The sequence below is a fragment of the Pogoniulus pusillus genome, chromosome 1 (assembly GCF_015220805.1).
Source record: "Pogoniulus pusillus isolate bPogPus1 chromosome 1, bPogPus1.pri, whole genome shotgun sequence".
Classification (NCBI taxonomy): Eukaryota; Metazoa; Chordata; class Aves; order Piciformes; family Lybiidae; genus Pogoniulus; species Pogoniulus pusillus.
The window spans coordinates 50,492,626-50,515,683 of NC_087264.1; the positions used below are offsets into that span (position 1 = coordinate 50,492,626).

General features: G+C 49.1%; 1 protein-coding gene across 5 annotated transcripts in view; it reads left to right on the plus strand.

Annotated features, from left to right (window-relative positions):
- LRRC4C (leucine rich repeat containing 4C) overlaps positions 1-23,058 on the plus strand; it is an 802,274-nt gene that overhangs the window by 590,487 nt on the left and 188,729 nt on the right. For all 5 annotated transcript variants that reach the window (XM_064152050.1, XM_064152039.1, XM_064152069.1 and 2 more), the window contains 2 exons: positions 13,579-13,680; positions 17,898-18,026. The gene's annotated coding sequence lies outside the window, so the exon portion shown is untranslated. The remainder of the gene's footprint in view (positions 1-13,578; positions 13,681-17,897; positions 18,027-23,058) is intronic.

Here is a 23,058-nt window from a genome sequence, read left to right on the forward strand (position 1 = left end):
CTTCTGCAGGCTCAACAGCCCCAGGTCAGAGCAGGAGAAGTAAGTGGAATCACAGAAGAATCTCTTCTCCTTTTCCCATCCCCTTGAGCTCATGTAATGCAAATTCAGATGACTTTCATGTTTCTGCAACATCTGCATTTGTCACTGGGAGATTCTGGGCAACCTAGGAAGAAAGGAAGGAAATACTTCTCTCTGCCTAGCTAGCTTGTTACTAAGGTAGCTACCACAGCTTCATGGCTTTTACAAGCTGTGATTGCTATTTCAATGTACATTTCATAGTGACATTAGTCTTTACCCTTGTAGTAAACTGCAACAGGAACTGACACAGATCAGAGTGATTTGGTATCGTGCAGAGCAAAAAATTGCCTGGCCTTGGTTCCCCAAGCACCACTGTGCAGACTTTACAGCTGTAAAGGAGCAGGTAGGCCTTTATGAAGATGTTTCAGTGGAAGAGTATGAATCCCAGGGATGGCAGCAATTCAGCTCAGAGACCTTATGAAGCAGCTGCCCTTTCTGTTGCTGTGCTTCTCATAGATGGCTGATGGAAGGTTACAAATCATAGAGTCCCAGAGTGGCTTGGAATGGAATGGAACTTTAAAGGTCATCTGAGGTGACCTTATTGTGACCTTTCAGTGTCTGAAGGGGATTACAAGAAAGCTGGGGAGGGACTTTTTAGGCTGTCAGGGAGTGATAGGACTGGGAGGAGTGGAACCAAACTAGAAATGGGTAGATTCAGGGTGGAGGAAGTTCTTCAGCATGAGGGTGGTGAAACCCTGGAATGGGTTGCCCAAGGAGGTGGTGGAAGCCTCATCCCTGGAGATGTTTAAGGCCAGGCTGGCTAAGGCTCTGACCAGCCTGATCTAGTGTGAGGTGTCCTTGCCCATGGCATAGAGGTTGGAACTGGGTGATCCTTGTGGTCCCTTCCAACTCTGACCGATTCTGTGATTTGGTGGTTCTGTGATTCTTTGACTTGGTGATTCTGTGATCTGTGATTCTGTGATCTCTGATTCTGTGACTCTACAATTCCATGACTCTATGATTCTAATCTAACCTAACCTGCAGTCAGCAGGGACATCTGCAACTACAGCAGGTTGCTCAGAGCTCCTGACCGGGACTATTTCCAGGCATGAGGTGCCTACCTGGGCAACATGAGCCAGTATCTCACCATCCTCACTGTAAGCAATTTCTTTCCATATCCAGTCTGAAGCTCCCTCATTTAGTTTAAAGCCATCACCCCCTCTCCTGTCAGGACAGGCCTTTTTGTGAAAGGAAGTCAAACCACAGAATGGGTGCTGGGCCCAGTCCTGTTCAATATCTTTATTGATGATCTGGACGAGGGGACTGAGTCCAGCATCAGTAAGTTTGCAGATGACACCAAGCTAGGAGCAGCTGTGGAGCTGTTGGAAGGTAGGAGAGCCCTGCAGAGGGACCTGGCCAGGCTGGATGGGTGGGCAGAGGCCAATGGGATGAGATTGAACAAGGCCAAGTGCAGGGTTCTGCACTTTGGCCACAACAACCTCAAGCAGCACTGCAGGCTGGGGACTGAGTGGCTGAGAGCAGTCAGGAGGAAAGGGACCTGGGGGTACTGATAGAGAGTAGCTGAAGCTGAGCCAGCAGTGTGCCCAGGTGGCCAAGAGAGCCTATGGCATCCTGGCCTGCATCAGGAGCAGTGTGGCCAGCAGGACAAGGGAGGTTATTCTGCCTCTGTACTCAGCACTGCTCAGGCCACACCTTGAGTGCTGTGTCCAGTTCTGGGCCCCTCAATTCAAGAAGGATGTTGAGGTGCTGGAACATGTCCAGAGAAGGGCAACAAAGCTGGTGAGGGGCCTGGAGCACAAATCCTATGAGTAGAGGTTGAGGGAGCTGGGGGTGTGCAGCCTGCAGAAGAGAAGGCTCAGGGCAGAGCTCATTGCTGTCTACAACTACCTGAAGGGGCATTGTAGCCAGGTGGGGTTGGTCTCTTCTCCCAGGCAACCAGCAATAGAACAAGGGGACACAGTCTCAAGTTGTGGCAGGGGAGGTCTAGGCTGGATGTTAGGAAGAAGTTCTTGCCAGAGAGAGTGATTGGCATTGGAATGGGCTGCCCAGGGAGGTGGTGGAGGCACCGTGCCTGGGGGTGTTGAAGCCAAGCCTGGCTGAGGCACTTAGTGCCATGGTCTGGTTGATTGGATAGGGCTGGGTGCTAGGTTGGACTGGATGAGCTTGGAGGTCTCTTCCAACCTGGTTGATTCTATGATTCTATGATTCTAATGATTAGTGAAAATCCCAAACTGGCAACACATAGCTGAAGCTGCCAGCAGCACAGCAGAATGCTCCTGCACAGCAGAAATGGAATCTCTCCTGATTTGCAGGCAGGAGCTGACTTTCATATGCCAACCTCTGTCCACAAACAGGAGACAATTAATGTTAAAGCAGTTTGTCAACCTGCAGTCTTTGTACATTATTCACTGCCCTCAGTGAAATGAAATTTCTTCCTTGTATCCAGTCCAAACCTCCATCTTTCTGTTTAAAACCATCACCCTTTACCCTGTCACAACAGGACCTGCCAAAAAGGCTGTCCTCAGCTTTCTTACTGTCCCAATTAGGCCACTCAGAGGCCATAAGAAGGTGTCCCTGGAGCCTTCTCTTCTCCAGGTTGACCAATCCCAACTCTCTCCTCCAATCTTCACATCATTGCTGTGGCCTCCTGTGATGGTTTAGGAGTTACCTGCACCCCCCCTCCTCTTATGAAGTCACCCAGACTGGACTGGCTGGAAGTTAAGGAATGAAGCTTTATAGTCACAGCTTAGCACAATATACAAGCAGATAGTTACAATGGATACAGCTGGAGACAGAAATACACAAGTTAACAGTAATACAGAAACACAACAGTCCTCCCAGAAGCCTGAGTCCCCATGGGAGCTCCCAACTGCCCTTCCACCTTCCTTCCACCTCTCTACCTTATCCCAGACTTTGCCTTATGTGCAAGATGAGTTTGGAGGATCAGCCAGGGGGGTTAGAAGCAGAAGGATTAGTTACACAGAAGAAGCTCTCTTATCTATGATTGTGTTCTTGCTTTTACACATCTCAGCAAGCCTATGAGTACAGTAGACATCACCACTGTTCCTTTTCACAGCCTATTATCTCATTTTTCTCACTAAAATACTCCAGTTAGCCTAAAACTAGCACACCTCCTCTGGATTTGCTTCAACAGGTCCGTGTCTCTCCTGTGATGAGGACTCCAGAGCTGGTCCCAGTACTGCTTTTGGAGGTCTTTACACAGCTGTTGTTGTAAACAGGCAGGAAGAAATGAATCATAGAATCAATCAGGGTTGGAAGGGGCCACAAGGATCATCCAGTTCCAACCTCCCTTCCATGGGCAGGGACACCTCACACTAGATCAGGCTGGCTGGAGCATCATCTGCCCTGGCCTTAAACACCTCCAGGGATGAGGATTCCACCACCTGCCTGGGCAACCTGTTCCAGGGTCTCACCACCCTCATGCTGAAGAAATTCTTCCTAACATCCAGTCTGAATCTACCCATTTCCAGCTTTGTTCCATTCCCACCCAGTGCTATCACTCCCTGACAGCCTAAAAAGTCCCTCCCCAGCTTTTCTGTAGTTCTCTTAAGGTACTGAAAGGCCACAATGAAGTCACCTTGGAGCCTTCTCTCCAGACTAAACAGCCCCAACTCCTTCAGTCTCTTCCTCATAGCAGAGCAGCTTCAGCCCTCTGAGCATCCTCCTGGCCCTTCTCTGGTCACTTTCCAGCACCTCCATATCCCTCTTCCACCAGGGACTCCCAAACTGGATGCAGTACTCCAGGTGGGATCTCAGCAGTGTGGAGTAGAGGGGGAGGATCACTTCCCTCACCCTGCTCTGGCTGCAGCCCAGGCTCTGCTTGGCTCTCTGGGCTGCAGGAACACACTGAAGCCACCAAGTCTCCTTTTGTTTCAGTTTCCTAAGCAGTTAGTTCTGGTTCAAATTCCTAGCAGGCAGCATGGAAGGACATTGGCAGGGGGAGACATTTGTGTTGCTTGTCTGAAGTGCGGCACAAGAGAGAGCTGTCAGGAGAAACCTCGGTGTGTGCTGGTCTCTCACACAGCTTTCCTGCCTTCAGATGCCCACTTCTTTCCTCATATGGAACCAGTTATGTCCCATCAGCTTCTCCAAGTTATCTTCTCTAGGTTAAGGCTTAGGTCAGAATTCTCTCTTCTAGGTTAATAACTAATCTGCTGGCTGTGCAGAGAGCATCGTAGAATTACGGTGGCAGGGAGGGAGCTGGGGGTGCTGGGTGACAGCAGCTGCCCATGAGCCTGCAGTGTGCCCAGCTGGCACGGGAGGCCAGGGGCATCCTGGCCTATATGAGGAGCAGGCCTCACCTCCAGCACTGTGCAGCTCTGGGCCCTCACTGCAGGAGAGAGCTTGAGGGGCTGGAGCAGGGCCAGAGGAGAGCAACAAGACTGGGGAAGGGACTGGAGGGGAAGGCTGCTGAGGAGAGGCTGAAGGAGCTGGGGGGGTTCAGCCTGGAGAAGAGGAGACTCAGGGGGGACCTTAGCACTCTCTACAGCTACCTGAAGGGAAGTTGCAGTCAGGTGGGGGTCAGGCTCTGCTCCCAGGCAGCTTGTGCCAAGAGGAGAGGGCATGGCCTGAAGCTGTGCCAGGGGAGGGTTAGGTTGGATGTTAGGAAGCAGTTCCTGCTGGAAAGGGGAATTAGAGACTGGAATGGACTGCCCAGGGAGGTGGTGGGGTCAGCATCCCTGAAGATATTTAAGGACAGCTTGGCTGTGTAGCTGACAGGTGTTTTACAGAGGTGAACAGAGAACTCAGCTTTGGCCATGTAGATAATGCTGACACAGTCTGTGTGTGTGTTTGCTTCAGTAGGAACTGGCCAGCAACAGAAATATCTGAGGCTGAGGGGAGACCTTCTAGCTCTGTACAGCTCCCTGAGAGGAGGTTCTGGGCTCCTGCCCTAGGTAACTAGTGATAGGATGAGAGAAAATGGCCTCAAGCTGTGCCAGGGGAGGGTTAGTTGGACCCTAGGAAACATTTCTTCTCTGAAAGGGTTGTCAAGGCTTGGAAGGGGCTGCCCAGGGCAGTGCTGGAATCCTCATCTTTGGAGAGATTTAAAGGTCATGCAGATGAGATGCTGAGGGACAGGGGTCAGTGGTGACCTGGCTAGTCAAGGGTTGGACTTGGGGATCTTACATGTTTTTTTCCAAACCAAATAGTTCAGAGATTCTCTTTGATGGTCTTAACCACAGTGATGAAAAAACTCTTCACATATAGAATCATAGAATCATAGAATCAACCAGGTTGGAAGAGACCTTGAAGTCCAACCTATCCCCCAGCCCTATCCAGTCAACTAGACCATGGCACTAAGTGCCTCATCCAGTCTCTGCAAATGAATTGGGGCTTTTTGATCATTTAAAGGTAATAAGCTCACAGGGTTTGGGGTTTTGTGTATGAGAATATTGCTAACAAATTGAACTTGCTGGTGGAGGGCATGGTCATTAGCTCTGCCCTTTGTAGTTGCCCATGGAAGTGATCTGCACTAGAGTCATTGTTCCAGCTATTGCTCTAACAAGAGTGGTGCACAGCAATAAGCCAAGGAGCAATGGATACAAACTGGAACAGAGAAGGTTTCAGCTCAGCATGAGGAGAAACTCTTTCAGAGTGAAGGTGACAGGGTCCTGGAGCAGGCTGCCCAGAGAGGTTGTGGGGTCTTCTATGCAGCCTTTCCAAACTCACCTGGATACATTCCTGTGTGGACTACCCTGGGTGATCCTTTTTTGGGCAGGGGGGTTGGACTGGGTGATCTCTGGAGGTCAACCTCTACCATTCTGTGAAGAGTGCTCACGGTGAGCTCTGTATCCACTGTATTCCAAAAGAAGCTTGTTAGCATCCATGACATCTAGATCAAGCTTGGAAGTGCTGATAGCAGCAGTTGGAAGGTCTCATGAAGGGCTCGTTGCAGTGGCACTATAGTAATGATTCCTGACTTGATATAATTATGTTGGAGAATTATTTTTTCTGAGTTGCTGCTCAAGTCTGACTTTAAGAGGTTTTGGGTTTGTTGTTGAGTCCCAGTAGAAGTTTGCCTGAAATAATTCCATTTAAGGAAAAGAAACACAACACAAAATCAAAGACCTTCAAGAGCCTGTGTCAGCGAGGAGGGGACAGGCTCTGCTCACTGCTCCCTGGGATAGGACAAGGAGCAATGGATGGAAGCTGCAGCACAGGAGGTGCCAGCTCAACACAAGGGAGAACTTCTTTACTGTAAGGATCACAGAGCACTGGCACAGGCTGCCCCAAATGGTTGTGGAATCTCCTTCTGTGGAGACTTTCAAGACCTGTCTGGATGTGTTCCTGTGTGACCTGAGCTAGACTGCATGGTCCTGCTGTGGCAGGGGGGTTGGACTCAATGATCTCTTTGGGTCCCTTCCAACCCCTGGCATCCTGTGAGCCTGTGAACAGAGAGTGCTATTGAAAATAGGGCAGAAAGAGAGAAGCAAACTCTGAATAAAAACTGAATAAATTATCCAAACACTCCAAATTTTCATTTGGAACATCCAGTCCAGCCACTCTCTAAGCCTCCCAAGGCTGGTGCTAAGCCACATCCCTCAGCACCACATCTCTGCCTCTTTTCAACACCTCCAGAGATGAGGATTCAACCAGGCAACCTGTGCCAGAGGTTGAGAATCCTTTAAGTAAAAAGGTTCCCCTCTACTCTGCTCTGGTGAGGCTGCATCTGGAGTACTGTGTCCAGTTCTGGGCCTCCCAGTTCAAGAGGGACACAGAACTGCTTAAGAGAGTCCAGCACAGAGCCACAAAGATGCTGAAGGGAATGGAAGATCTTCCTTAGGAGGAGAGCCTGAGGGAGCTGTGGCTGTGCTGCTGGGAGAGGAGGAGCCTAAGAGGTGACCTCAGTCATGGTGAGAAAGATGTGCAGGGTGAGTGGGCAGAGGCTGGAGCCAGGCTCTGCTGGGTGATGCCCAATGACAGCACAAGGGACAGTGGTGGAAGCTGAGGCAGAGGAAGTTCCATGGAAACAGGAGGAGGAATTTTTGTCCTGTGAGGGTGACAGAAGCCTGGAAGAGGCAGATCAGGGAGGTTGTGGAGTCTCCCTCTCTAGAAATATTCCAGAGCCACCTGGATGTGTTCCTGTGTGACCTGCTCTAGGTGCTCCTGCTCTGGCAGGAGGCTTGGACTGGCTGAGCTTTGGAGGCCCCTTCCAGCCCCTGACATTCTGTGATTCTGTGATTCTGTAATTCTGTGAAAAAGTATTTTCAGACATCTAAGCTAAACCTCCCCTGGTGCAACTTTAGGCCATTTCCTCTTGTCCTTCCTCTTGTTACTTAGAAGAAGAGACCAACCCTCACCTTGCTACAGCCTCCTTTCAGGCAGTTGTTGAGAGTGAGCAGATCTCCTCTCAGCCTCCTTCTAAAGAACCTCAGTTTCCTCAGCTAGCCCTCACCAGACTTTTTTCTCCAGACCCTCCACCAGCTGCTTTGCAAGAGTTTTCTCATTGTGATTCATTGCAGTGGAAATACCACTTAGAAAGTTTTGCTCCTATCAGTTGCTTTTCAAAGACATAAACCCTGCTTTTAATTATGTATAGCCACAGTGTGAGATGTTCTCAATTCAAGGCATTCAGACTGCTGCCTTCATCTGACTGCCTCCTGGTTTGTGTCTATGTTTAAAGATGACAATTCTGTCTGATCTCTGCTTTGCTGCTTGCTTTCTTCCTTTTTCCAGGGTTATTTTAGCTTTCCTGTTTACATCTTTGCTCCTGCACATCCAACCTCCTATTAACCTTTCTCCTGGGTGCAAAGTGTGGAGCTCACAGCCGTGCTCCTACAACCCATTGCATATTTGACCTGGTCTTTGTTCAGATCACTTTCTCCAAGGCCTGCAGACGTGGCTGAGTAATATTGAGGGAGTACTGCACAGGCAGAATACTGAGTCCTTCTCAGGAAGCCTTTGTGAATACATCTGGTTTTGTAATCAGAGAATAGCAGGGGTTGGAAAGGACCTGCAACCTCCCTGCCAAAGCAGGATCACCCAGGGCACGTCACACAGGAACACATCCAGACAGCTCTCAAAAGTCTCCAGAGAAGGAGACTCCACAACCTCTCTGGGCAGCCAGCTCCAGGGCTTCAGCACCAGAGACATTTATCCATAGGTTGAGGTGGACATTCCTGAGTTCAGGCTTGTATCCATTGCCTCTTGTCCTGTCACAGGACTCCACTGCCAAGAGCCTGGCCCCTGCTTCTCGACACCCACCCTGCAGATATTTAGAAACATCAATAAGATCTCCTCCCAGCCTTCTCTTCCCCAGACTGAACAGTCCCAGGGCTCTCAGCCTTTCCTCCTCAGACAGATGATCCAGCCCCTCCATCATCCTCACACCCTTCACTGGGCACTCTCTATCACATCTCTGTCCCTCTTGACCTGGGGAGCACAGAACTGGATGCAACGCCCCAGAGGCAGTCTCAGCAAGGCAGAGTAGAAGTCATTAATTAAAGCTGATGATCGTTCCTAAGCAGTCAACGATCTCCTGGCTTGTGCTGCTAGATCCATCCTGCAAAGGGCAGCAGAGCTGTGCCTGGGTGGTGCTGACAGTGGGATTTCCCCAGGATGCAGTCCCTCTGGCTGCTGCTCAGCGCTGATAAGGCTCCCGATGGCAGCCTGAGTGACACACCACACAATGAATAATAATGTGTCAGAGCTTCCCTCTCCCTTCTAGCACCTTGCCTAACAAACTACTCCACTCCCACAGGGTTTGCTGACAAAGGGCTGGGATATATTTTTATCCTCTTGCTCTCATTGAACCAGAGCAGAAGTCTTTGCCATCCCAGGGCTCAGCATGCCAGGTCCTCATCAGCACGAATATCCCACTTAAATACCTTAAAGAAGCAAATCCTCCAAAGGTAGGCATGAGGTGGCTGGGATTGTTTAGCCTGGAGAAGAGGAGGCTGAGAGGAGACATCATTGCTTTCAACACTACCTGAAGGAGGCCTCTTCTGCCAAGTAACTAATGACAGGACAAGAAGCAGTGGCCTTAAGCTGTGCTAGGGGAGGTTTAGATTGGACATTAGGAAGAATTTCTTTGCTGATATAGTTGCCAGGTGTTGGGGGATGGTGGAGTCTCCTTCTATGGAGATAGGAGAGCAGTGAAGGGGAAAAGGACCTGGGGGTCCTAGTGGGTGAGAGGTTGACCATGAGCCAGCAATGTGCTCTGCTGGGTGATGCCCAATGACAGCACAAGGGGCAGTGGTGGAAGCTGAGGCAGAGGAAGTGCCATGGGAACAGGAGGAGGAATTTTTTCCATGTGAGTTTGACAGAAGCCTGGAAGAGGCTGCCCAGAGGGGTTGTGGAGTCTCCTTCTCTGGAGATACTCAGAACCTTCCTGGATGTGTTCCTGTGTGGTCTGCTTTGGGTGATCCTGTTCTGGCACGGGGCTTGGACCAGATGAGCTTGGCCTGGAGCAGCCCCTGGCATACTGTGACTCTCTGATTCTGTGGTGGAGTCACCATCCCTGCAGGTGTTCCAAGAAAGTGGAGACCTGGTGTTAAACAAGTAGATGTGGCACTGTGGGACATGGTCTAGTGCTCATGGAGGTGTTGGGTAGAAGGTTGGACTCAATGCTCTTAGAGGTCATTTCCACAGTTTCCTGTGGTGAACAACAAGTCCAGCAGGAGCAGGAAGGGGATTGTGCCCTGGTACTCTGCTCTGGTGAGGCCACACCTCGAATATTGGGTTCACTTTTGGACACCTCAATACAAAAGAGATGTGGAGGTGCTGGAGCAGATCCAGAGGAGGGCAAGGGAGCTGGGAAGGGCCTGGAGAATAAATCTGCTGAGGAACAACTGAAGGAGCTGGGGCTGGTTAGTATGAAACAGGAGGCTGAGGGCAGACCTCATGGCTGTCTGCAGCTACGTGAAAGGAGGTTGTGAAAAGGTTGGTGCTGGTCTCTGCTCACAGGTCAATAGTGACAGAACAAGAGGGAATGGCCTCAAGCTGCCACTGGGCAGGTTTAGACTGGACACAAGGAAGATATTTTTTCCCAGCAAGAGTGGTCAGACACTGGAATGAGCTGTCCAGGACAGACAGTGGAATGTGCTGCCCAGGGAGGTGGTGGAGTTACCAACTCTGGGTGTGTTTAAAGGTGATTTAGATGTGGTGCTTGGGGCTATGGTTTAGGGTAAACCTTGTAGAGTAGGGTTCTGGGTTGGACTTGGTGATCCTGAGGCTCTTTCCAAGCCTGAATGTTTCTGTGTGATTCTGAGATTCTTCATCCTTCCATCTATGGCAGCCATGTAGGAAATGAAACAACTGTCTCAGTGTGATCAGATGAGTTTAATATCTATCTGAATTCTTAAGAGAGTGCTAGGGGAAAACACTTGTGCAAAACTAAATCCAATGCAAGGCAAGGATGGATGTGGCACTTGGTGCCATGGTCTGGCCTTGAGCTCTGTGGTAAAGGGTTGGACTTGATGATCTGTGAGGTCTCTTCCAATCCTGATGATACTGTGATACTGTGATACTTCTTGAGCTATTCATTTATTGTTTTCCTAAATCACACAATCATAGGAACATCCAGATTGGAAAAGACCCTCAGGATTACCAAGTCCAATAACAATACACAGGTATTGATAGTTGAATATTTTCTTTCTCTTCATTTTCCTAAGCAAAGAGCATTAATGGATAAAAACCCCAACACCCAATGCTCAACTAATTATGCTAATAGGAGTCCTTTTTATTATACTGACATATGTTCTGATACTAATTTGTCTTTCATTATCATATTTCTGGGGGGGGGGAAATAGCTAATACCAAACAAAATCAACTTATTAACCTTACTTTTGGGAGAGATTGCAAGATTAGCTGTCAGCCCATGGCTTGGATGGCAACACTCTGTGCTGGGTTAGGAACTGGCTGGAGGGCTGAGCCCAGAGAGTGGTGGTGAATGGTGCCACATCCAGCTGGCACCTGGCACTAGTGGTGTCCCTCAGGGATCTGTGCTGGGCCCCATCCTCGTTAACATCTTCATAGATGATCTGGATGAGGGCATGGAGTCAGTCATCAGCAAGTGTGCAGATGACACCAAGCTGGGGGCAGATGTGGCTGGGTTGGAGGGCAGAAGGGCTCTGCAGCAGGATCTTGACTGCCTGCACAGATGGGCAGAGTCCAAGGGGATGGCTTCAATAGCTCCAAGTGCAGGGTGCTGCACTTTGGCCACAGCAACCCCATGCAGAGATACAGGCTGGGGTCAGAGTGGCTGAGAGCAGCCAGACAGAGAGGGATCTGGGGGTGCTGATTGATACCCACCTGAACATGAGCCAGCAGTGTGCCCAGGTGGCCAAGAGAGCCAGTGGCATCCTGGCCTGCCTCAGGAATGGTGTGGCCAGCAGGAGCAGGGAGGTCATTCTGCCCCTGTACTCTGCACTGGTTAGACCACACCTTGAGTGCTGTGTTCAGTTCTGGGCCCCCCAGTTTAGGAAGGACATTGAGATGCTTGAGCGTGTCCAGAGAAGGGCGAGGAGGCTGGGGAGAGGCCTTGAGCACAGCCCTACGAGGAGAGGCTGAGGGAGCTGGGATTGGTTAGCCTGGAGAAGAGGAGGCTCAGGGCAGACCTTATTGCTGTCTACAACTACCTGAGGGGAGGTTGTGGCCAGGAGGAGGTTGCTCTCTTCTCTCAGGTGGCCAGCACCAGAACAAGAGGACACAGCCTCAGGCTGTGCCAGGGGAGATTTAGGCTGGAGGTGAGGAGAAAGTTCTTCCCTGAGAGAGTCATTGGACACTGGAATGGGCTGCCCGGGGAGGTGGTGGAGTCGCCGTCCCTGGAGCTGTTCAAGGCAGGACTGGACGTGGCACTTGGTGCCATGGTCTGGCCTTGAGCTCTGTGCTAAAGGGTTGGACTTGATGATCTGTGAGGTCTCTTCCAGCCTTGGTGATTCTGTGATACTACTGTGACACTGTGATTTACTTCTTTTTTTTACTTCAAAGCCAAATCTCTCTTCTTGCTTTCAATTTCCTCTTCCCAAAAAAGGAATTCTAGTATAAAAAAATTACCCTGCTTGGAGATGCTTAATTCCTACTTCCTGAGCATAGGTGTTAAACCTCCTTTTCAAGAAGTGATGATTCATTTCAGTTGGCTTATCTCTGGAGAAGGCATTTTTTAGATGGGGCTCCAAGGAACAAAAATGGTGGTGCTGGCATTTGAAAAGAAGGCAACCTTGAAAGGTTTTAAAGATCCTTTTCCCTTGGATATCCTGATTGGTCTCAAACGTGTCTCTGAGCAAGTTTCATTCTTTTAACAGCCTGATATTACAGAATCACAGAGCATTAGAGGTTGGAAGGGACCTCCAGAGATCATCCAGTCCAACTCCCCTGCCAAAGCAGCATCACCCAGGGTAGTCCACATAGGAATGCATCCAGATGGGTTTGGAAAGTCTCCAGAGAAGGAGACTCCACAACCTCTCTGGGTAGCCTGATGTGGGACTCTGTCAGCCTCACTCTAAAGAAGTTTCTCCTCATGCTGAGCTGAAGCCATCTCTGTTCCAGTTTGTATCCATTGCTCCTTGGCTTATTGCTGTGCAGCACCCAAAAGAGCTTGGCCCCCTCCACTTGACCCCCAGCCCTCAGCTCTTGATAGACATTGCTCAGATCCCCTCTCAGCCTTCTCTTCTCCAGACTAAACAGCCCCAGGGCTCTCAGTCTCTCTCCACGAGGGAGATGCTCAAGTCCCTCAGTCATCCTCATGGCTCTCTGCTGGACTCTCTCCAGCAGGTCCCTGTCTCTCTTGAACTGGAGAGCCCAAAACTGGACTCAGTATTCCAGGAGTGGTCTCAGCAGGGCAGAGCAGAGGGGCAGAAGAACCTCCTCAGCCATCCTGGCCACACTTTTCCTGATGCCCCTCAGGCTGCCATTGGCTCTATTGCTCACCAGGGTACATTGCTGCCCCATGCAGAACTTGCTGCCCACCAAGGTCGTTCTGGCAGGGCAGTACCAACCTATACTGGTGCCTGATGTTATTCTTCCCCAGATGCAGTGAGTTCAAACTCACTGAACTTGATGAGGTTTGTCCAGGTCTGGCTGGGTGGCAGCACAGCCTGAGGGGTGTCAGCCACCCCCTGTCAGTTCTCACTGGGGGCCCTCAATGCCCTCATCCAGGTCACTGATAGAGATATTGAACACAACTGGACTCTGCACTGATATTCTTAATATTGCCCCCATTTGCTGGCCAAAGCCCATCACTGCTGTAAATTCTGCTAGTGTTACTTCTTACCTCTGAATTTTTAGTAGCATGTGGAGGATAATTTCCACATGGATGAACAAAGAGAGAGCTGTAAAGCAATTAGAACTGTAGGGTGATGCACTTTCAGTGTAGTCTAGGTGGGAAATGCAAGGAGTAAGAAGTAGGAGGTCTGAAAAGCAATCAAAAAACCCAACTGCACTCCAATTGTTGCCAAGTGGTCACCAAACCCAGGGTCCTGTGTCTCAGCTGTCTGTTACTTGTCTCTTTTTCCTGTCCCCAGACAGTTCTGTAATTGTGGTGTGCAACTTCTGAAAACAATATTTCATTCCTTGCAGGTTTTTCTTTGCTCTTCTTCATCACCAGAAAGAGGTTTTTTTTTTTTCCCCTGCCCAAGAAGATTTACTGTAGAACTTGGAGACCTGATGTGAATCATTAAGGTGAGTTTCAGTTGCTGAGCTCTATCCACTGGGGATGAAATTTAGAGAGACAAGAAGAAAACTCAACCTGAAGTATCATTGATTGGAAAAAAGAAGAGAAAAACAGCTTAAATAATCGTTGTTCCTGCTGGCATGGCCACAGGATGTGACTAGCTGTGTGGCTGAGGGATGGGTGGCAGCAGAGCAATCTGGCAGAGAGGGAGCTGGCAGTGCTGGGTGAGAGCAGCTGGGTGCGAGCCAGCAGTGTGCCCAGCTGGCATGGAAGGCCGAGGGCATCCTGGCTGTATCAGCAGCAGCAGCAGCAGCAGGGCTGTCATTGTGCCCTGTGCTGGCACTGGGCAGGCCTCACCTCCAGCACTGTGCAGCTCTGGGCCCTCACTGCAAGAGAGAGCTTGAGGGGCTGCAGCAGGGCCAGAGGAGAGCAGAGAGGCTGGGGAAGGGACTGGAGGGGAAGGCTGCTGAGGAGAGGCTGAGGGAGCTGGGGGGGTTCAGCCTGGAGAAGAGGAGACTCAGGGGGGACCTTAGCACTCTCTACAGCTACCTGAAGGGAAGTTGCAGTCAGGTGGGGTCAGGCTCTGCTCCCAGGCAGTTTGTGCCACAGCTTCACTGTGCCAGGGGAGGGTTAGGTTGGATGTTAGGAAGCAGTTCCTGCTGGAAAGGGGAATTAGAGACTGGAATGGACTGCTCAGGGAGGTGCTGGAGTCACTGTCCCTGGAGGTGTTTAAGGACAGGTTGGGTGTGGCACTCAGTGCCATGGGCTGGTCGCTGTGGTGCTGTTAGGTCATAAGCTGGACCTGGAGATCTCAGAAGTCTGCTCCAGCCTCAGTAACTCTATGGTTCTGTGGTCTCACCTGTGCTGTTTTTCATTATGCTAGGAAATAACCAGGGAGGCTGTAGCCAGGTGGGGTTGGTCTCTTCTCCCAGACATCCAGCAACAGAACAAGGGGACACAGTCTCAAGTTGTGCCAAGGGAGGTCTAGGCTGGATGTTAGGAGGAAGTTGTTGTCAGAGAGAGTGATTGGCATTGGAATGGGCTGCCCAGGGAGGTGTTCAGGAGTCACCATCCCTGGAGGTGTTCAAGCAAAGCCTGGCTGAGGCACTTAGTGCCATGGTCTGGTTGACTGGCTAGGGCTGGGTGCTAGGCTGGACTGCATGATCTTGGAGGTCTCTTCCAACCTGGTTGATTCTATGATCCTTCTTGATGTAAAACTGGAGACATGAGGAAGTTAGGTGATTAATGCACTCACACAAGAATCTGTCCATCAGTGTTCCAGATCTGCATGTGTACCTGTCTTGCAGCATAAAGTCAGGGTCAGAGATGCTTTGGTGATGTTCAGAGAAATGGAAAGGATTGTGGCTGTGGTGCTGTTAGGTCATAGGCTGGACCTGAAGATCTCAGAGCCTCAGTGATTCTGTGATTCTCTGGTTTCTTAACTTAGAAGGATTTGTAACAGACAGTCGATAAAGAAGGAGAGATGTCCTCACTCACAAGTTCCTTTTAGAACTGACCAGATGGGGACAGAGAAGTGCATTTGTATTAAATAGACATTGCATGCAAGATTCCCCTTACTGCCTCCAAGCTAGAGTTACATTTTCCCTTGGTGACCTTTCCAGGGCTTTAAGTGCAAATCCAATGAAAATGGCTCTGATTTATTCTTCCACTTACAGTGTTCCATGAAACAAAAGTTATGGAACTACCTGTTGGGGAATAGTCCTGTATCCTCTTTAGTAGTCATAGAAAGGCTTGAGTTGGATTAAAAATCATCTCATTCCAGCCTCCCTGCCATGGGCAGAGATACCTCTCACTAGACCAGGTTGCTCAAAGCTTCATCTAATAACCCCATGTAGGATTGGGGACTGACCTACTGGAGAGCAGTGAAGGGAAAATGGACCTGGGGGGGGGTTCTAGTGGGTGGGAGGTTGACCATAAGGCAGCAATGTGCTCTGGTGGCTAAGAAGGCCAAGGGCATCTTGGGGTGCATTAGAAGGGCTGTGCTGAATAGGTCAGGAGGTTTTCTTCCCCCTCTGCTCTGCCCTGCTGAGGCTGCATCTGGAGTACTGTGTCCAGTTCTGGCCCCTCAATTCAATAAGGACCTCAGGGAACTGCTTGAGAGAGTCCAGCACAGAGCCACAAAGATGCTGCAGGCAGTGGAAGATCTTCCTTAGGAGGAGAGCCTGAGGAAGCTGGGGCTGTGCTGCTGGGAGAGGAGGAGCCTGAGGGGTGACCTCAGTCATGCTGATAAAGATGTGCAGGGTGAGTGGGCAGAGGCTGGAGCCAGGCTCTGCTGGGTGATGCCCAATGACAGCACAAGGGGCAGTGGTGGAAGCTGAGGCATAGGAAGTTCCATGGAAACAGGAGGAGGATTTTTTTTCCCTATGAGGGTGACAGAACCCTGGAGTAGGCTGCCCAGGGGGGTTGTGGAGTCTCCCTCTCTAGAGATATTCTAGACCTGCCTGTGTGTGTGTTCCTGCCTTCATTCAGTTCTAAACTGCTCCCTGACTTGAAAAACTTTTCACTTTGACAGCAGTCAGCCACTGGAATACTCTCCCTGGGGAAGTGGTGCATCCTCTAACACTGGGCACTGGATTCAGCTGGCGAGCTGCTGGGCTAAAAAGCACTGGGACCAGATGACCCTTGAGGTGCCTTCCCATTTGAGATTCTCTGGTTTTCCAGTCTCTGACCTTCCTGCCTCTCCACACATTTATATCACAACACATTCACAGATCTTAAGTTATTTCAGAGCAGGCATTGACTGCTAGGCTGTGGAAAAGAATTGCAACTGTTTGGATTGAAAGACCTATTTATTTTTACCCTCTCCTCCTTATATTTGTCTCACTCCCCCATTTTGCACTTGACTCATCCATGCAACTGTTTCAGAGGGGGATTCCTCAGTATCTATTTGGCGGAGGAGAGAAATTAATTTGGGGTGATAGAAGATTTTATATAGATTTATTAAATTCAATAATTTGAACTCTCACCACCCCCAACCACTGTATATTAATATTGAGTTCAGTGCATGGTTATGAAGACAATTTAGGATAAAATATGTACAGGGATTTGTTCTTCAACTAGCAAACATTTAAACTAGAAACAGAGAGAGGAGTTTTCCTGAGGCTTAATGCTGCTTGGGGTCTTTATGCTGTTTGCCCAGCAGAGCAGGCTGAAACTTAAGCGTGTCCAGAGAAGGGCGACGAGGCTGGGGAGAGGCCTTGAGCACAGCCCCAGGGAGACACAGTATCACAGCATCACAGTACCATCAGGGTTGGAAGAGACCTCACAGATCATCAAGTCCAACCCTTTAGCACAGAGCTCAAGGCCAGACCATGGCACCAAGTGCCACGTCCAGTCCTGCCTTGAACAGCTCCAGGGACGGCGACTCCACCACCTCCCCGGGCAGCCCATTCCAGTGTCCAATGACTCTCTCAGGGAAGAACTTTCTCCTCACCTCCAGCCTAAATCTCCCCTGGTGCAGCCTGAGGCTGTGTCCTCTTGTTCTGACGCTGGCCACCTGAGAGAAGAGAGCAACCTCCTCCTGGCCACAACCTCCCCTCAGGTAGTTGCAGACAGCAATAAGGTCTCCCCTGAGCCTCCTCTTCTCCAGGCTAACCAATCCCAGCTCCCTCAGCCTCTCCTCGTAGGGCTGTGCTCAAGGCCTCTCCCCAGCCTCGTTGCCCTTCTCTGGACACACTCAAGCATCTCAATGTCCCTCCTAAACTGGGGGGCCCAGAACTGAACACAGCACTCAAGGTGTGCTCTGACCAGTGCAGAGTACAGGGGCAGAATGACCTCCCTGCTCCTGCTGGCCACACCATTCCTGAGGCAGGCCAGGATGCCACTGGCTCTCTTGGCCACCTGGGCACACTGCTGGCTCATGTTCAGGTGGGTATCAATCAGCACCCCCAGATCCCTCTCTGTCTGGCTGCTCTCCAGCCACTCCGACCCCAGCCTGGGTGTGTGTGGCTTACACAACTTGTCCTGGCAGAAAAACATGTCCAGGCAAGGCGTAAATAAGCCTCTTTTGGGGCCTACAGGCCCTCCACGACAGCAACTTTACTCTCCCTAGTCCAGTTATTGCTGAGTCCATCCTCCTAAACATATTCACACAGCGTCACAGTATCATCAGAGCTGGAAGAGACCTCACAGATCATCAAGTCCAACCCTTTACCACAGACCTCAAGGCCAGACCATGGCACCAACTATTCTTTGCATTTTACAGGGAGGGAAGGGAAATCAAATCACCTACCTGGAGATCATGCAAAAAGCTCTGGAAATCCAATCCCAGTGACTCCTGGAGATAACCTTTCTCATGACCTCAGCGCTGGCCACAGTCCTGCGAGCACTAAAGGTGAGGTCTTGCTGTATAATATCTGCTTTAAAGCATTCAAATCTGTTTGGTTTGGGCTAAATCTGGGACAGAACAAGAGGTTTTCTGTGGGTTTCTAATGGGTAGTGATTTAAGGGGGGGAGGATCACTGCAGGAAGCACAATTGCATGGCTTCTTCTCTACTGACCAATAAAAGCCGAGTAGAAATCTGCCTGACATGTAAAAGAATAACATCCAGATTTGGGGTGTAAATGATGCTGAAGTGAATGAGTTGAAGTGATTTAGTGAGAAAGCTATAATTATCTGAAAATAGATCTTGGAAAGAGAAGTTCTCTCCTTGGTTCCTGTTATTTGTGCCAAGGATTTGTGGGTTTGGGTTGTTATCTCTCTCAGTGATTATGTCTCTCAGTGATATCTTTGCACGAGTTTCTTTCCCACCCCAATTATTTGAAAGCTTATCCTTTTCTTTGGGACCTTGCATGGTTGAAGCAAGTTGTGGGCCTCTTTTTTTGCCATGAACAGTCAGAAATCTACCATGTTACTATTTCTGTGGCTCAGAGGGGAAAGTGCAGGTTTCTTCCCCATACCTCAGTTTCACTTTGGATCCAGGCTAAAGGTGAGGACAAGCTGGAATTGTGATCATGGAATCATAGAAGCAGACAGGGTTGGTAGGGACCACAAGGGTCATCTAGTTCCAACCCCACTGAAATAGGCCAGGGACACCTCACACCAGTTTAGGCTGTCTGCAGCTTCATCCAGCCTGGCCTTAAACACCTCCCGGGATGAGGCTTCCACCAGCTCCCTGGGCAGCCTATTCCTGGCTCTCACCACCATTATGCTGGAGAACTTATTCCTAACATCCAGTCTGAATCTACCCATTTCTAGCTTGGTTCCATTCCCCCCAGTCCTATCACTCCCTGACTTCCTAAATTGCCCCTCCCCAGCTTTCTTCTAGCCCACTTCAGATACTTAAAGAACATGATAAGGTCACCTGGGAGTCTTCTCATCTCCAGACTGATTAGCCCCAACTCTCTCAACCTGTCCCCATAGCACAGTAGCTCCAGCCCTCAGAGCATCCTCCTGGCCCTTCTCTGGACACCTTCCAGCACCTCCTGATGCCTCTTCCACCAGGGGCTCCAGAACTGGATGCAGTACTCCAGGTGGGATCTCAGCAGTGTGGAGTAGAGGGGGAGGATCACTTCCCTCACCCTACTGCCCACACTGCTCTGGCTGCAGCCCAGGTTCTGCTTGGCTCTCTGGGCTGCAAGAGCACACTGACAGCTCATATTGAGCTTCTCATCCACCAGCAGCCCAAGTCCCTCTCCTGAGGGCTGTTCTCAAGCTAGTCCCAGACCAGTCTCTATTAGTGCTTGGCATTGCCTCGACCCAGCTGCAGGACCTCACACTTGGTCTCATTGAACTTCATGAGGTTAGCTTGAGCCCACCTCTGCAGCCTGTCCAGGTCCCTCTGGATGGATCCTCCCCTCCAGCTGCCAGCCACACTGCCCAGCTTGGTGTCATTGACAGGCTTGCTGAGGGTGCCTCAGTGCCACTGTCCATGGCACCCACAAAGATGTTAAGTATGCTGGTCCAAGGACTGACCGCGAGGGACCCCACTTGGTACTGGCCTTTACTGGGACATGGAGCCATTGACAGCCACTCTTTGGCTGCAGCCCTCAAGCCAGTTTTTTATCCATCCCATGTCTCTCCAGTTTGGAGATCAGGACATGGTGCAGGACAGTGGTGAAGGCTTTGCTCCTGCCCAGGTAAATGCCATCAGTTGCTCCCTCCTCACCAATGAATGTTGTGATTACACAGTGTGTTTATACAGTGGTAGAGGTTGGAAGGGACCTTTGGAGATTGTTTAATTCAACCCCCCTGCTACAGTGTCAGCAGCTTGTCCAGGATCATAGTGTCCAAGTGGGTTTAGAGTCTCTTCAGTGAAGGAGGCTCCACAGTCTCTCTGGGCAGGCTGCTCCAGGGTCTCCAGCAGCCTTGCACCAAGGAAGTTTCTACTCATGTTCACATCGAACCTCCTGGGTTCCAGTTTCTGCATGTTGCCCCTTGTCCTGTCACTGGGCACCACTGAAAAGTGTGTTTGGATGATGGAAGGTGTCCAGGGAAGGGCCACGAGGATGATCAGAGGGCTGGAGCTGCTCTGCTATGAGGAGAGACTGAGGGAGTTGGGGCTGTCCAGTCTGGAGAGGAGAAGGCTCCCAGGTAATCTTCTTGTGGCCTTCCAGTACCTGAAGGGGGCTACAAGAAAGCTGGGGAGGGACTTTTTAGGATGCCAGGTAGGGATAGGACTGGGGGCAGTGGAGCAAAACTACAATGGGGTAAATTGAGTTTGGATGTTAGGAAGAAGTTCTTCAGCATGAGGGTGGTGAGAGACTGGCACAAGTTGCCCAGGAAGGTGGTGGAAGCCTCATCCCTGGAAGCTGATGTGGCTGGATGGAGGCTGGATGTGGCTCTGGGCAAGCTGATTTAGTGTGAGGTATTCTGCCCATGGCAGGGGAGTTGGAACTGGATGATGTTTGAGCTCCCTTCCAGCCCTCATGATTCTATGATTATCTTGCCCCCCACCCTTTAGCTTATTACTGAGCTTTTATCAGATCCCCTCTGGCACTGCTCTTCTGCAGGCTCAACATCTCCAGGGCTCTCAGCCTTTCCTCCTCACAGAGATGCTCCAGGCCCCTCAGCATCTTTGTAGCCTCTGCTGGACTCCGCCAATTCCCCATCTTAAGCTGCAGAGCCCAGAACTGACCCCAGTACTCCAGCTGTGGCCACACTAGGGCAGAATATAGGAGGAGGAGCACCTCCCTTGACCTGCTAGCCACACTCTTCTTCATGTAACCCTGGAGACCATTTGCCTTCTTGGCCACACAACCACACTGGCTGCAAGGTTGTTTCTCAGTGATGTTTTGAAGCATCTCTAGTTAAGATTTCACTCTCCATAAATGCAAATTGCAGTTTTCCAGTCACAATAACTCTGCAGGAATAAAAATGAAGACGTTTGATGTATCCATTCCGATGTCAGAGGATCATCCTCTTGTGTTTAAAATTCACTGAAGTGAGAAAAAATGCTGTCACACAGTAAAGATGCCATTCCCAAGGTGGTGCATCATTTTCTGTCCAAGTTCTACTTCTCTATAGGCTTAAATTTTCTGTTCTGAAAAATTCAGTTGAGGAGAGAAAAAAAAGTCCTTTTCTTTCCTTCTTTCTTTTCTTCCTTCCTTTCTCTTTTCTTTTCTTTTCTTTTCTTTTCTTTTCTTTTCTTTTCTTTTCTTTTCTTTTCTTTTCTTTTCTTTTCTTTTCTTTTCTTTTCTTTTCTTTTCTTTTCTTTTCTTTTCTTTTCTTTTCTTTTCTTTTCTTTTCTTTTCTTTTCTTTTCTTTTCTTTTCTTTTCTTTTCTTTTCTCTTCTTTTCTCTTCTTTTCTCTTCTTTTCTCTTCTTTTCTCTTCTTTTCTCTTCTTCTCTCTTCTTCTCTCTTCTTCTCTCTTCTTCTCTCTTCTTCTCTCTTCTTCTCTCTTCTTCTCTCTTCTTCTCTCTTCTTCTCTCTTCTTCTCTCTTCTTCTCTCTTCTTCTCTCTTCTTTTCTCTTCTCTTCTCTTCTCTTCTCTTCTCTTCTCTTCTCTTCTCTTCTCTTCTCTTTTCTTTTCTTTTCTTTTCTTTTCTTTTCTTTTCTTTTCTTTTCTTTTCTTTTCTTTTCTTTTCTTTTCTTTTCTTTTCTTTTCTTTTCTTTTCTTTTCTTTTCTTTTCTTTTCTTTTCTTTTCTTTTCTTTTCTTTTCTTTTCTTTTCTTTTCTTTTCTTTTCTTTTCTTTTCTTTTCTTTTCTTTTCTTTTCTCCCTCTCTCCCTCTCCTCTCCCTCTCCTCTCCCTCTCCTCTCCCTCTCCTCTCCCTCTCCTCTCCCTCTCCTCTCCCTCTCCTCTCCCTCTCCTCTCCCTCTCCTCTCCCTCTCCTCTCCTCTCCTCTCCTCTCCTCTCCTCTTTTTTTCCTTTTTTTTTCCTTTTTTTTTCCTCTTTCTTTTTCATTTCCTCAAAGCTCATCCAGTTCCTTGCAAAGAGAGGCTAAGAGCCCTGGGGCTGGTTAGTCTGGAGAAGAGAAGGCTGAGAGGGGATCTGAGCAATGTCTATCAATAGCTGAGGGCTGGGGGTCAAGTGGAGGGGGGCAAACTTTTTTGGATGGTGCACAGCAGTAGGCCAAGGAGCAATGGATATGAAGTGGAACAGAGAAGGTTTCAGCTCAGCATGAGGAGAAACTTCTTTAGAATGAGGGTGCCAGAGCCCTGGAGCAGGCTGCCCAGAGAGGTTGTGGACTCTCCTCTGGAGCCTTTCCAACCCCACCTGAATGCATTCCTGTGTGGACTACCCTGGGTGATGCTGCCTTGGCAGGAGAGTTGGACTGGATGATCTCTGGAGGTCCCTTCCAGCCTCTAACATGCTGTGGTTCTGTAATACATGCATAATTCCAGGATTCAAAGCTCCATGAAAATTAGACACCCTAAAGTCATGCTACCATAAACTTGGAAGTGATTCCAAACCTTAAGGAGTGAGCTCTTGATAGGGATTTAATTTCCTGAAGCTTCTACCATTGCCTACCTATCTCTATACCTATATAATCTCTGTCATCTCTATCACCTCTATCTCTATATTATCTATAACATCTATAGCATTTATATCATCTCTCCATCTCTATATCATCTCTATCATCTATATCATCTCTCTAGCTCATATCTCTATATCTATTTCTTTCTATATCATCTATCTCTATATCTCTATTTCTGTTTCTCTATTTCTATCATCTCTATCTCTACCTCTTTCTCTATTTCCATCTCTATATTATCTAATCTATCTACATCTCTATATTATCTATATAATCTATATCTTTATCTCTACATCATCTCTATCATATCTCTATCTCTATCACATTTATCATTTATATCTCTATTTCTATATCTCTATAATTTATCTCTGTCTCTATCTATATAATCTGTATATCTATGTCATCTATATCTATATCATCTATATATCTGTATCATCTATATCTACAGCTAT